Genomic DNA, 16,711 nt, shown 5'->3' with positions numbered 1-16,711 from the left:
AGTTAGAATGATATACTCAAATTGATCAACCTGAATCTAAAGATGCTATCTTGTGCTAGCCAGCTAAGTATGAAGGTTGGACATTTCATCATAAGGATATTTTTTTTCTAGTTTTTAAAATTCATGCTTGGACTTTTAGGTACTTATCAATTTTAAGGGGAGCTTCAAACTTAATATTTCACAAATTTCAAATTTTTTCTTTATAAAATTTTCATATTTTTTTTCTTTTCAAAATTTTACCTTTACTATAATTTTTAAAATGTATTTTCAAATTCTTTACTTTACAAAATTTTAAAATTTTACTTTTATAAATTTTTCAAAATTTTACCTTTACAAATATTTTCAAAATATATTTTTAATTTTTTTTTAAAAAAAATCTTTATCAACTTTTCGAATTTTAAAATCTTTCAATTATTCACTTAACAAAAGTTTTCATATTGTTCCTTTATAAATTTTCAAAATTTGCCTTTACTTAAATTCTCTAAATCTTCTTCCAATTTTATCCTTAAATTTTTAGAATTTCAAAATATCCTTTTATCAATTTTCTATGCTAATTATCTGAAAACTTGTTCATAGCTTTAATGTTTTGAGTATTTACCCTAGATTTCAAAATCTAATTTTACTTAAGTCTGATTGTTTCCTCTAGTTTTAATGTGTGCCAAAGGGGGAGAGATAAGGAATTCAGGGGGAGTTATATAACTCAGGGGGAGAAAAGAGTTAAAATGTTTGTTTATTTATTAAACTTTGTATGTTAAACTTAACTGTGAACCTTAAGTTACCAAACATCAAAAAGGGAGAGATTGTTGGTACAAGTTACACTAGAATCAAACCTAAGTTTTGATGTTGTCAAAGGTTTACAGTTAAGTCTTGTTGTGATATAATAAGTTGACTGAGTGTGCATGCTATTTTACTCAACTGGGAAAGCCCTAATCGCGACTAGGTAGGAAAGACTTAGCAGATCGTGGAAGCCAGGCAGAAAGACCAAGTGGGTCGAGAGGATTCAACACTTGGTAGGGAAGCTCGATAGGTTTAGAGGACCGAAGATCGAGGGAAAGTCCTGGATGGACGATCCAATGTTAAGCGGCAAAGTTTAAATAGGTCTGGAGGACCTAGGTTTGGCAGGTAGGTTGAGGTAAGCAATAGGAGGAGCAACAGAGAGGTTGTGTTTCTAAAAGGAACAACCTAAGGTCGCTGATCCAACTGAAGAAACCGAGAAGGTTTCCAAGTTGAGATCAAGACAGTTCTACTTTATAATACTACTCATGCATCAAATATAATATTATTGTGATAACCTTTGCTTTACAGAATCATATTGTCTAATACTATTTCGCAGATCCGGCCTAATCGGTCGACCGAATGCAGGGATCGATTGACCGAACCAGGTGTACTCAGACCAAATATTAGATCAGAGCAGAATTAATCAGAGTTCGATTCAAGTCTAATTGTTAGACCGAACAAGAAGATCGGTTGACCGAATCGTGATGATGTGGAACAGATCATACTAAGCGAATGCAGATAAGGAAACTTGGTTGATCGATCGATCGAACCAGAGGATCGGTCGACCGAATAATCATCACATTAAAGGCGCATTAAGTGCGAATCTCGGCAAACAGGGAAGGACCATAGTTCGGTTGATCGAACAGGGTGATCAGTCGACTGTACCATTAAACATCATTAATACTCGAGGATCAGATCTCAACAAAGAAGGCAGGGAGTGGGTTCGATCAACTGAACCCAAGGATCGGTCGACCGAACGTTGACCATTCTTATAAAAAGAGCTCGAGGTCTGAGGCTCAGTAACGAATCAATTCACCAGTTCATCTCTGTGCAAAGCTGCTCATACTGCTACTCTGCGTTTCTTCTTCAAGCAAGCTATTATTTCAATCAAGTGTCGACCAATCTTCAGCTTTCATCTACTGTTAGTATAATTTTATATTGCTTGCATTGTACTTAGTTTCAATAAGATAGTAGGTTGTTACTATCTTATATTACTCATTATACGAATTGCTTCTTTCCGAAAGTTTTGGAAAGAAGAATTATAATGAATTATCCAACGGTGCGATCAAGGATCATGGGTCATGGAGTAGGAGTCGACCTAGGCTCTGAACCAAGTAACCGAATTATGTTCTTTATTTTTTCACTGCACTACTTTTGTTTAAACGTTAAAAAGAAAAGAGTTTTTTGAAAAAGCGATATTGACACCCCCCCCCCTCTATCGCACTTTTTCGATCCATCATTAAGAACTACTTTGGAGCCAATTTTTTTATAAGCCCATTACTTCAGACAAAGGAAAAAAATCCAAAAAGATAAAACTTACTTAATGGCAGCAACAACAACACTTCCTCCTATAATGGATATAGACTTACTATCGGTCCCACAAAAATCAATGAATTACCAATCACTTGAACTACTATAAGCTACCAAAGGAAGAAAAGACACTTTATTTTTGGTAAATACTTTATCAGAAGATATACGAACTTACATCAAAAGCTTGGGTGATACTTCTACTTGCAAACACATTCTTGAATTAGAAGAGACACTTAATTAGTTCCATCAAAATACAACATCAGGCATTACCATTACTTATGAAGAAGAATATACATACAAACTCACTTATACTAAAGCCTTTCCTCAATGTTCTAAATAAGACTTGATAGACTTAGGCTGTAGATGTAACGCCCGAAAATTCTCAAAATAAATTTTAAAAATATTCTGTTATTTTTTCAGAATTTTAGAATATTTTTATAGAATTTTTGGAGTAGCAGAAGTAGTAAAATTAAATAAAAACCGTAAAACAGCCTAAGCGGGAATTGAATCCGAGACCTATTAGACTCTACGATTTATAGATGACCTTAGTGACCAGGGGGCCCCAACAGGGGTATGCTGAAAGAAGAGGAGAGCAATTATATTTATGATCGAGTTGGGGCGTATTTACCACTTAATGTAAATAGGGAATTTAAGTGAGAATTTATTATCCTCGAACAACACCTCTCCCTCACCCTCACACACCGCCCTCTCTCTTCTCCCACACCTTCTCGGTGCACCAAGCCCAAGAGAACTAGGGTTCCATCCCTAGGGTCGTAGGAACATCTTCCAACGACAACTCCGACACAAGGACGCTCCTCTCCGTGAGAAGAACGCGTAGACGTAAGAAGATCACCGAAGAGATCTTCTTCTCCGGAAACCTAGATATCAGAATTGTAAGAAACCTAGCGCAGGAAGTAACCCCTCACCTGCAGTATAAGTAGCTAATCGTATGTTTTACATTCTTAGTTCAGCCATATGCAGAATTAGAGCATACCAAGTGCTCGATAAAATGACTAGTATAGTTATATGCTACAGTGGGCATTTTAATAGCTCAGTTAAATGCCATAGAAGCATTTTAAATAGCATACTTAGTCTTGCATCAGTTTATATGGGACTACAATCCAATGGGTGGGCTTCCATAGTCACCTCTAGGTTCAGATAACCTAGCTCTAGGTTCAGATAACCTAGTAAGAGCAAGATAAGATAAATTAGCTTATGAACCAGTATTTTACTTTATCAATGGCACTGTACTGGACTCTTAGTTATCCTTGGGGTGGGCTCCCATAGTCGTCCCTATGCTTAGATAACCTGGTAAACCCTACTAGATTCGGGACTAGATACCTCGGGTCTAGTTAGGGATGCGCGCATAGCAAGTACAGTTGTCGGGTCCATCAGCAGCATGATTAGTATTTTTATCTATTATGAAAATAGTTTTCAAAACTTCACAAATCAGTTATGTGAATGTGGTACAGTTTCAGCATGAACCTAACATTAAAATTAACTTAGATTATGTATCAGTTTAGTTTTCTTGTTGATACAACAAATAGTTATGTTTAGTAGTTGATTTCCATGTTTCAGTATTCTAGTATGATTCTCATCATGTATATCAGCATAACATCTTTTAAAAAGCATGATTTCATCGAATGCATGTTTTGTGAGGTAGATGGTTCTTACTAAGCTCCCAAGCTTATAGTTTCCTTTTTCCTTATACTGCAGATAAAGGTAAAGGGAAGATGGATTAGCGGAGGCTGGAGGGCAATGCGTTAAGATGTGTGTGAGAAGGAACTTGGAATAAAGACCCTTGGAGACTAACAAGTTTAAAGGATTAGAACTCCTTATATTTTATTTTCCGCACCTTTTGAATATCTAAATGTTATGAATCGTGAAAGTATGCACTATATTATGCCTAGACTGCTAACTACCTTGATGTTAGTCGGTAAGTTATGAATCATGTCATGCTTGGTAATATTACAATGGTTATTGGTTGATACATTCGTGTTGTACATGAAATTACTGAAATGCAGCAGAAATCAGAGCTCCAATCGATCAGCCGATCGATTGGAGGGCCCCCAATCGATTAGCCGATTGATTGTGAAGTGATCTGCCTCGTACAGAGAGCTGATGAATTGATCAGCTGATCGATCGGCCATGGATCGATCAGCCGATCGATCGAGAATTTAATTTCCGCGATCAGAGAGCCTCTGAATCGATTATCGGATCGATTGGCCAAGCTGGATCGATCAGCCGATCGATTCAGAATTGACCTCCGTGCATAGTAGCACGTTGAATCAATCAGTGGATCGATCAAGGATCGATCAGCCAATCGATTGGAAAGTCTGATTTCAGCTCCTTGATCAAATAGAAAGTTAGGTTCCCTTCTTTAGCATATGTACAACAATAAAAGTGTATCTGGAATATAAATTCCATACTTTACAGCAATTAGTAGAAATTTTAAATTAGTTCAGCTTCTCGCACACCATAGTTAGATAAGATAATGTAACCCCCAGCCTTACAGCTTAGTCAGTAGAGGGTGGGGTGTTACAGAGTGGTATCAGAGCAAGTTCCATACTTCCTCCACACACACATCAACATTGGACCTGCAGCTTCCAAGTAAGAATATCTCTCACTTTATTTATGTTTCTTGCTTTCATGTTTATAGATAACTAAAGCATGTTTAGTTTATATATGATAGCATCTAACAAGATTATAATAGTTATGTAAACATGATTGTATTAGTTATGTATGTCCTCTCTTTCCCTAGAAAATGGTACGAGGACGCCCAGCAAAAAGGGCACCAACTACTAAGCCCCAGCATGAGGCAGACAGCTCAGTGCCTCCCCCAGACCTTACAGAGGTAGTGGCTCAGTTATAGAAGCAACTAGCTGAACAGCAACAGGAGATAGCCACCCTAAGGGCTAATTAGCAGAACACTCCCACTGCCACTTCAGAACCTAACCTAGCAACCCCAGTAGTTCCAGAGGTTCCACCAGACCAACCTATAGCACCAGTAGCCCCAGCAGCGGGGGCAAGGCGAGAAGTCTATCTGATCCAGTGGTAGAAAATCAAGCCAGAGAACTTCTCAGGCACCAGTGAACCATGGGATGCCCAAGCCTGGTTCAAAACACTGGAGAGTACGATGGAGCTTCTGAACTGGCCAGAGTATGAAAAGGTGAAATGTGCCTCCTTTTGCCTGGCAGGAGATGCACGTATGTGGTGGGAGAGGATTAAAGTGAAGCGTCCAGTGAACCAGATGACATGGGCTAACTTCGAGAGAGAATTCTTTGAGGAGTTCTTTCACATGCTAGTCATAAACCGCCACTACGACGAGTTCACTGAATTTCGTCAGGGCAACCTTTCAGTTGAGGAGACCGTGAAGAAATTCAACAGACTGGCTCATCTATGCCCCGAACTAGTCAGCACTGAAAGTGAACGAGTCCGGTTGATGCTCAAAATGCTAAGGCCGGAAATAACACTGAACGTGGCCAGCAGGGTTCATAGGCTACAAACCACTGAAGAACTGGTAAGTAGTGCTCTGATCACCGAGCATTACCAGAACAACATCAAGCAGCAGAAGTAAGCCTTCTCAGAGTCCAAAGGCCAAGGAGGCTCGGGTACTCAGAAACACTAGGGCCACAGCTCTAACTGGAAAAGAACTCCAGTAACAAATGTAAACCAGGGAGTTACCCAAAAGGAGGACCAGCTAGTAAACAGCCTAGTTATCCCAAGTGTTCTACTTTTGGAAAATTCCACCCCGGAGTTTGTCGCAAGGGCACACAAGGATGCTTCGAATGTGGCCAGGAAGGGCATATGGCTAAGCAATGCCCGAACAAGACCAGTTCTCCCCCACCGCAGCCGATTCAGTACGGAGACAAACCAGCCCAGTTGCATCAGATGCAGGCTATTTTAGATAGTCCACACATCAGCCAGGGCAGACTAGAAGCCCCCTCAGCCACGACGAACGCGAGGATCTACTCACTCACCAGAGAGGACGTAGCGAATGCATCGACAGTTGTTATAGGTCAGATCAGTATTTTACAGCAAAGTGCAACTGTCTTATTCGATACTGGGGCAACCCATTCTTATATATCCAAGGTATTTGCCGAAAAGTTAGCAATACCTCTAGATCTACTCAGTGGTCAATTTTTGACAACACTACCTTCAGGAGAAATCATGGCATCCACGCACTGGCTCAGAGCAGTGCCAGTCATTATAGCAGACAGAGAGCTTTTTGGTGATCTGATAGTGCTAGATATGGCTTACTACGATGTCATCTTGGGAATGGACTTCCTGATCAACTATGGTGCCTCCATAGAGTGTCGTAAATAGAAAGTTGTATTCCAACCTAAAGCAGGAGTACAGTTTGGGTACATCTGAGAACCAAAGAGAAAGGCCAAGAAGTTTCTCTCAGCTTTGAAAGCACATAAACTATTGGATTCAGGATGTACGGGGTTCCTAGCACATGTAGTCAATACCAGTCAAGACAAGGACCAAAAGCTAGAAGAGATCCAAGTTGTATGTGACTACCCAGCAGTCTTCCCTGAGGAGTTACCGGGTCTAGCACCAGACAGGGAGATTGAATTCGAGATAGAACTCGTCCCCGGTACAAATCCCATCTCCAAAGCACCCTACCGCATGGCTCCAGCAGAACTGAAGGAACTTCAGGAGCAACTACAGGAGCTGCTCGACAAGGGCTTCATACACCCTAGTCACTCACCATGGGGAGCGCCTGTGCTGTTCGTGAAGAAGAAGGATGGAAGCATGCGCTTGTGTATAGACTACCGAGCACTAAACCAAGTCACGATTAAGAACAGGTATCCTCTTCCCAGGATAGATTAATGTTTGGTGATTGATTCAATCAAGAGGAAAGAAAAGGAAAAATAAAAGGGAACAGGAAAAACAAGAGGAAGATTTTAACTTTTGTAAAAAGTCTTTCCTTTTTTGCCTTGGGCAAGTAATATAAAAGAATGGGTGAGGAGGCCTCATGAGACATCAATTCTTATTCTCTTGGTGGAGTCTCTCTTGGTGGCCGACCCTCCCTCTCCCCTCTTCTTTTCCCTTTGCTCTCTTCTCCTTGGTGGTGGTGGTGGCCGGATTTTAGAGGAAGAGGAAGAAAGCTTTTGGGTGGTGTTCATCTTGGAAGATTGTTACCCACACGACGTCCAAGACGAGGCGAGGAATATGATAGAAGAATTCGAGGTCTTTAGCATACAAAGAGAAGGTATAATTAGCAATTGTTATCCGCATCATGCTAGTTATTTTTCTTTGTATGAATTCCAAACACAAGAGGCATTAGATCTAGTTTTTCGAATTTATTTTTTGAGTTTGTGTTTTCATTATTTTTTGAATTTGTGATTCAATTGTTCTTTTTGGTTAACCTAGAGTTATTTAAGGAAATTAAATATTAGCTTTCCTTAAAAGACTTTGTCTAGGCAGTGGTGGATGCTCCCATACCCAAGAAGGCCATGTGCCTCGTCATGCAGTCCTAGAAGCTAATTTTGGAAATTAATATCTAATAGAATTAATAACATAGGTGGACTTGGATCAATAGTGTTAAGTTCCGCTTGCAATCCAAATCTAAATCATCAAGAACAGATAAGTTAAATTTGGAATCAATGATGTTAAGTTCCATCTGCGATTCCTAATTTAACTTCTAAAGAACACAATAGGTTATTTAGGAAAGGTTCGACACTTGTACAAAATTTTTGTACAGTGGAACCGATACGACCTTCCTAGGACTAACCAACAATTGGTATCAGAGCTAGGGTTTACCTCTGTGTGATTTGGTTTTCAAATTAATTATGCACATGTCATACATAATTTAAGCAGGATAATAGTAGGATGTGCTAACTTTGTGGTTGCAGGCTCCAACTATTATAACATTTAGATATTGTGTGTGATTGGACCCTTGGACATGTCAAGGGCATTATTTTGTGTGCATGATTGTATGTATCAAATACAGCAGGAGCTATATTATTTTTTAAAATATTATTTTTTTTTGATCTAGAATACATGTACATTCCTTTATGGAATATAGGATCGATATATGTAAAATTCTATATTTGTCGCGGATCGTATCTTTGCGAGGCGTGGTGCTATTGGAGGATTAGAGGCGCAGCGGAATAAGAAGCAAGATAGATGCGACAACTCGACCCGATGGCGGTGGCTAAAGATAGCAGCAGCTAGGGTTGGAGCATACTGAAGACAGTGATGGAAAAGGTCATAATAGTTGGAAAATTAATTTCCAAATTTATTACTTTTATTTACTGTGATGTCCATGTGATGTATGCTAGCATAGGTTAAAATCCTCATTTTTAAATAACTAAGTGGGAGACGGATTTTAATAAATTCCACGGTCCCCATTACTGGTTTGTAAGTGATGCAACAAGCATGCGTGTTGGCTCTGAGTGCCTCCCTCCACAACGGATGGGTTTGTTGCATATCACTAGATCAAACTTCCTTTATGGATGGTTATAAGAAATTATTTAGGAGCGTGTGATCTTCTCCAACTGAAGGGGCACAATCCTATTTAATGGACTAAGTATCAAGTAATGGTATACACTTAGACGCATTCAATAGTATCCTCCCCAACGGAGTCACTGCTATTTTTTTTTGTGACCAAAGGAAAACCAGCTATTAATTTTATTTGTCATAAAGTTAGGATGACAAGATAATAAAATTAATGGGTTACACCCTCCTCTTACAAATGTTGAATTTGTATATGTCCACACTAATGTGGCATGCAATATTTACGGTGTTTTGAGGTGTTGGTAAATTTAAATAGTATTGTTTGAGGAATCAATATTATTCTAAATTTAGAGTCTTGACCAAAATTTATTTTATGATTCTTAGGATGACTTTTAACCCACTGGCCATTATTCTGAAAGAGAATAGACTTACTGGTCCCAACTATATAGATTGGAAAAGAAACCTGGATATTGTCTTAACTACTGAAAGTTATAAGTTTGTTCTGTCAGAAGTATGCCTAGATACACCTAATGGTGACTCTACCCCAGAGGAGATTGAGTATTATAAGAAATGGGTAAAAGCAGATGAGATAACGCGGTGTTACATTCTGGCTTCAATGTCAAATGTATTGCAACATCAGCATCAAGATTTACCAATGGCTTATGATATAATGAACAATCTCAAAGAACTCTTTGGGCACCAGAGTCGGACTGCTAGGCAAGAGGCAATGAGAAAGTTAATGACAGCCACCATGTCTGAGGGGGCACCCATAAGGGATCATATCCTCAAAATGATGACTTATCTGAACGAAATACAAGTCCTTGGAGGAGAAATTGATGAGGAAACCTAGGTCGATATAATTCTACAAATGCTACCCAAAAGTTTTGAGCAGTTCCGCCTGAACTATAACATGAACAAAAGAGAGTATACGTTGGCGGAACTTCTGACATAACTACAGGCAGTAGAAGGTATATTTCATCACAGTTCTCAGATTCACTATGCTGAAAATAGTTCTACTTCTAAGTTGAAAGGCAAGAAGAAGAAGAAATAAGTTTTTTCAACAAAGAGAGTGAATAAACCTCAGGGTACAGGACAAAAAGTTGGAATGAAGAAGCCGAAGGGCAAATGCTTCATCTGCAAGCAGTCAAGACATTGGAAGGCGAATTGTCCTCGTAGGAATCAGAACAATAAAGGTATATCTCATGCTCTAGTAGTTGAAACATGTTTAGCGGTGTTATCTACCAGCACCTGGTGTGTAGATACGGGAGCCACTGATCATGTCTACAATTCTTTGCAGGGGTTCCAGGAAACCCGACGACTATTTTAAGGAGAGATAATCGTATACATGGGCAATGCTACTAAGGTGGCGGCTGTTGCAGTGGGAGACGTCTACTTATCTTTTAATAGGAATAGAAGTTGATTTTAAGAAATTATCTTTATGTACCCAGTTTTAGAAATAATTTAATTTCAGTTTCTAAACTATATATGGATGGATATTCTGTTTCCTTTAGTAACAATGTCGTTATAAAGAGAAATAAGGTGATTATCTGTTCTGGTGCATTAGTTGGCAATTTATATACTTTAAATCCAATTTCTCCCACAAAGATGGAAATTAATAACACATCTTCTAACTCTAATAAGAGAAAAGACCCTTCGGAAATGAACCAAACATATCATTGGCATCTTAGGCTTGGTCATATTAACTTAAGTAAGATTCAAAGGCTTGTAGCCGATGGACTCTTGGGTTTATTAGAGTTGGAAAACTTTCCAACATGTGAATCCTGCTTGGAAGGTAAAATGACCAAGAGACCTTTTAAGGACAAGGGGTATAGAGCCAAAGATGCATTAGAATTGGTTCATTCTGATCTGTGTGGTCCTATGTCTATCCAGGCAAGAGGTGGTTATAAATATTTCGTCTCCTTTATAGACGATTATTCAAGATATGGATACATTTACTTGATGCGCCGCAAGTCTGAATGCTTTGATAAGTTCAAAGAATATAGGGCTGATGTGGAGAAACGTCTTGGTAAAAATATCAAGACACTACGGTCAGATCGTGGTGGCGAATACCTCTTTGGAGAGTTTAGGAGTTACTTATCAGAAGTCGGGATTCAATCCCAATTGTCTGCACCTGGTACACCCCAACAGAATGGTGTGGCAAAATGAAGGAATAGGACTTTTATGGAAATGGTTAGATCGATGATGAGTTATTCAGAATTACTAAATTCATTTTGGGGATATGCTCTTGAAACAGCAGTGTACATTCTGAATATAGTACCTTCTAAAACAGTTCCTTCTACTCCCATGGAATTATGGAATGAGCGTAAGCCTAGTCTGAATCATATCCGGATATGGGGTAGTCCAGCACATGTGCTGAATGGAGATACTGATAAGTTGGAATCACATACAGAAGTTTGTCTATTTGTGGGATATCCTAAGAGAACGAAAGGTGGTTTGTTTTATAATCCTAAAAATCAGAAGATCATTGTTAGCACCAATACTCGATTTTTAGAAGAAGATTATGTAATGAACCATAAGCCCATGAGTGAAATATTTCTAGAAGAAATAAGAGAGAACACGTCTACCTTAGTACCAACAGTACAAGATGAAGTACCACAAGAAACTACAACACGTGTCACACATGATACACAACCAGAGACAGTGCCTCGTCGTACTGGGAGGATTGTAAGGCAACCTGAGAGATTCATATTTTTGGGAGAGTCTTCGGACTTAATCCTGGGTAAACATGAACCTGATCCCCGGACATATGATGAAGTACTCCAAGATATAGATGCAGTATCTTGGCAAAAGGCAATGAATTCTGAAATAGAATGTTTGTATTCTAATAAGGTCTGGGAGCTTGTAGAACCTCCAAATGGTGTAAAAGGCATTGGATGCAAGTGGATCTACAAAAGGAAAAGAGGAACAGATAGGAAGGTAGAAACCTTCAAAGCAAGGCTTGTTGCGAAAGGGTATACTCAGAAAGAGGGAATCGATTATGAGGAGACTTTTTCGCCGATAGTTATGCTAAAGTCTATCCAGATACTCTTATCCATTGCTTCTCATATGGATTATGAGATTTGGCAAATGGATGCCAAGACAGCTTTCCTTAACGGAAGTCTTGAAGAAAACATCTATATGAAGCAACCAGAGGGATTCATTGAAAAAGGCAAAGAGCATCTAGTGTACAAGCTTAATCGGTCCATTTATGGACTGAAGCAAGCTTCAAGATCTTGGAACATCTGGTTTAATGAAGTAATCCAGTCATATGGATTTATTCAGTGTCCGGATGAGTCTTGTGTATACAATAAGTATAACGAAAACGTGGTGGTATTTCTTGTACTATACGTAGATGATATTTTGTTAATTGGCAACAATGTCAAAGTATTATCGAACGTAAGGGTATGGTTGTCCAAACAATTTGATATGAAGGACTTAGGAGAATGTGCACACATTCTTAGGATCATAGTTATAAGGAATCGCAAGAAAAGAATGTTATGCCTATCTCAAGCTTTATATATAGATACAATCCTTGCTCGTTTTAGCATGCAGAACTCCAAGAATGATTTCTTACCTTTTAGGCATGGAGTAGCCTTATCTAAAGAGATGTCTCCGAAGACATCAAAGGAGATGGAGGATATGAAGGCAGTTCCTTATTCTTCTGCTGTAAGAAGCCTTATGTATGCAATGTTGTGTACAAGACCTGATATCTGTTTTACCGTGGGCATGGTTAGCAGATATCAGAGCAACCCTGGACAAGGACATTGGACTGCTGTAAAACATATATTGAAGTACCTGAGAAGGACTAGAGATTATATGCTAGTTTTACTACAACAAAAACCTTCATACACATCGGTTTTCCACCGGTGTCTATTTCATTTTCGACCGATGTCTATGAAGCCGATGTTAAAAGTCTGCCATTTTAGACATCGGGTTAAAACCGGTGTAGTATCACTTAACGACACCGGTCTTCGAATCGGTTATTAACTGGTGTAGTATCACTTAACGACACCGTTTCATCAACGATGTAAAACTGATGTAATATTGTATGTTAATAACACCAGTTTTGGCAGCGGTAAATGACCGATGTAATATTAGTTAATAACACCGATTTTACAGCGGTGGAAAACCGATGTAATATGTATATTTTTTAACAGCACAATTTGATTTCCGAAACAATGAAAACCCGACAATAACAAAAAAAAATACACAAATATTCACAAATTATACAAATATTCTTCATTCAATAATATCCATAAAATACACAAATATTCACAAATTATATAAATAATCTTCTTACAACAATATCCATAAAATACCCAAACATTCTTTTTACATCAAAAGCTAGCTAATAGATATCAAAATCAAGGTAGAACATTCTTTTAACACATCAAGGTAGAACCGCACTTCAAATGTAATCTAGCATGCATTCAGCCTACTCGAACCGCACTTCATCAATTTCAACTCTGGAGTACTTGAGATTTGTAAACTGTAAAAACACATAAATCCATCATATGTCAAATAACTAAAATAAATGTGTACATGTATCAAATAAAATAGAATACTGAGTTTTTAAAGGTTGCTGTGGAAGATAACGAATATAACATAGAATCTAAAACTTTCATATATGACACTTAGTATATGCTGCTTAGAATATAACATAGATAATTTGCTCCTTCTAATTCAACTGTACAGATTGATAAGAACCGACAGCATCATACAACAACTTACTAGGCATGATAATGGTTGAACAAAGAAATATGACTACACAACAAATCCAGTGAAGGAAGCATAGAAGAACAAAGCTACCTCTGATGAAGAGATATACTATTTATTGTACTACCTCTGATGCCATCTTGGTATCCTGAATATCCTCCAGGCAGAGATAATCCTCCAGAACTGATGCTTCTTCCCATGTTACCACTGCCAACAATGTTGCCTACAGAGCTTGTAAGTCTTGGCCCTACATTACCCAATACCGGAGAAACTCCCAAACCAGGAACAGAACTACGATTCCCAGAAGCTGAACTTGAGGAAATACCAGTTATTGACCCAGTGACTTCATTAATATTACTACTACTAAAAGCATGATTTCCAACAACATTAATACCCCCTCTATTTGTGACACCAGACCATGAGGCATCTGCATGAAAAAAAATCCAGAATCAATACTATAAAACACATTCAAAGGACCATATGATGGAGTGAAGTAATGTGGAAATAAACTCATGCCAGACCTAAGATAATGCAACCAAAAGATTGTTTGATGAGAACCATCCACTAGGAATGCTTCCTCCTGGTTGTTGAACACCACCTGATGGTACAACACCCATTGCGGTCTCTCTGGATGCAAGCGAACCAGGCACATTTGGTAGGTTGAAGCTTCCATGAATATTATGTAATCCTTGAAGACCACCTATTTTTTTACAAACCGTAATCAAAATTCCACATACAAGCAAAATTTCACATGAATATGTTAATAAAGTTTATGTAGGAATGTCTAACCAGAAGTATGGAACCCAGGCACTGCCGCAGACTGGCCAGAAAATAATGTGGTATAGGGTCGGCCTGAGGAGTCCACAAGATTAGATGTTGAACCATTAAGAGTTGGCTGTACCAAGAGACCCAGTAATTTTATCAGCAAAAGCAAGACTAGTAAAAGCACAGGGCATGGGCTAGGTGCTAACAAACTTGGTATGCTAACCAACAAGAAAGAAACAACCGTGTCAAGTTAGTATTTACATAAATTGTATTGAACATCTGCACCAAACAACAAAAACTACTCATCTCTAACAATTGAAACTCAGCTAAGAATAAGGGATTATATTATTAATACCAAGAGTAAAATTACATCAGATACAAATCCCATACATAAAATAACAGACAGGCAATTTGGGATGAATATTGAAGTCTATAACTATTTATTCTACTTCTCTCCATCAAGCTAGAACATAATGGAGCATAGACATTGACGGTGCTTAGTTTGTCAAGTTGTACTCAATAAAGATTTGATTATCAATTTAGTAACCTTGTGATTTCTTAAACCATGCTCTAAAAATTTGTTTGACAGCATAGATAACTTTCTTAAATTGGAACATACCCTAGTGATTTCTCTGTATACACCCTAGTACGATGTTTATGAAATCTATCTGGTAATCATGAATAATACCAAGGAGAATCCAGTTATCATGAAAAATAGTTTTAAGTAAAATAAATTAATTCCATCAACGAGAGAAAATATCCCAAATAATCCCAAATATATGGAAAGGAGAGAATTAGAAAAACTTGAACATCGAGCATACAGGTTATATAGTCCTATGTCAGGCGAATGAGACTAGAAAATGCAATTAATAAACTGAAAATCAGAAAGCAAGAGTTACATTTAGAAGCCAAGACATTATAACTTTGCCACGTGCTCAAGAAACACTCAATTCCAGATGCAGTGATCCTTCATTATGCCAGCCAATAAATAAAAACTCTCTGCACGTCCGATTGGCAGTTCTGACTATACCCCGAGCTCAAAAAATAAAGCGCACTTTAGATATTAAGTTAGCAAATCATATGAAGTGGCTACACTGGTAGCAACTAGAAGAATAAATGATGCTAGTCATACTATAAATACTGAAGACTTGTTTAAAGTACTACTAAAAAATTTCTTAGAAATAAAGATTATAATGCAATGTTTTTATCTTCAAAGGAGAAACTGTAACCATAAGATGTAAGTGATTGGCTTCATAGCCCAATTACAACCTATCCTTTTTTTTCCCCCATGAAGAATAAATTAAGTGAGTCAGAAAGACAAGATTTTATCTGGAAACATTCCCAAAGTAAAGCAAGCATGCATTTGTATTAATTTAAGATGGTAATCTATGGCAAGCCCAAAGACAACTAACAAAAAGGTTTTATCCTATACTCATGCATTATCACACTCCATGAGTCTAACCTCTGGCCTTTATACTCATGAAGCCAACGTCACTAATGAACAAGATATCAAATATAAAAATGTCTCTAAAACTTCCAGCATACCAAGATAAAACCCTGACGAAGGGTAAGGTAGTCAGCCCGTACGACCGACTTTCCAAACTGACGAAAGAAACAAGTCTGCATAATGTGATGTGACGATATTAATAAAGGAAACAAGTAAGATACATTCCTAGGCACTATAAGATCATTTAGGCAAAGAGCATTTAAACCTATCATCCATAAACTGGAGTTAGGTGTTACCTTTGATAAGGAGTCTTATGTTGCTAGAGATTCTTGTATGCTTTTCCTAGTGTATTAAAAGTTCATACAAAATTTTGGATTTAAGGAACTTACCACCCAAATGACAAAGCTATTTCTGTTCCAAGAATTTGACTAGTGGAACTTCATAAAGCTTGATTGCCTTCTCATTATCAATGCCTGCATCAACACTCTTATTAAATGTTTCATTTGCTTGACAGAGCACTAGAAGAAAGATACTTTCTTTGGAGAACAAAATGGCTTAAACTAGAGATGATTAATCACCTTTAATCGCTGATTTAGTTTCAGTGTTTCATATCTGGTCTCTTTGGTGTAGGAAGTACTACAGAGTGGAAAAGGTTTATACAATATAGCAAACAAGTTATCTAAGAACTTGCAAAATGGAAAACCTCAACCAACAAATATTGATCACTTGACCCAAAACTCTGATCATTGTAATATCCAACATAAAATAGCATTAAAAACACATTAACAGATAGATGATCAAGCAGCATAGATTCAGTGTTTCATATCTGACCCCTTTGGTGAAGGAATTCAAATGTACGCATGGGGTACTGAACTAAAGATACTACGGAGTGGAAAAGGTTTATACAATCTAGCAAAAAAGTTGTCTACGAACTTGCAAATGGAAAACACCAAAAATATTGATCACTCGACAAAAAACTATGATAATCATGATAACCAACATCAAAAAAAT

This window comes from Zingiber officinale, chromosome 2A (genome assembly GCF_018446385.1).
Source record: "Zingiber officinale cultivar Zhangliang chromosome 2A, Zo_v1.1, whole genome shotgun sequence".
In the NCBI taxonomy this organism is placed as follows: Eukaryota; Viridiplantae; Streptophyta; class Magnoliopsida; order Zingiberales; family Zingiberaceae; genus Zingiber; species Zingiber officinale.
Note: the sequence above shows the minus strand (reverse complement) of the source record.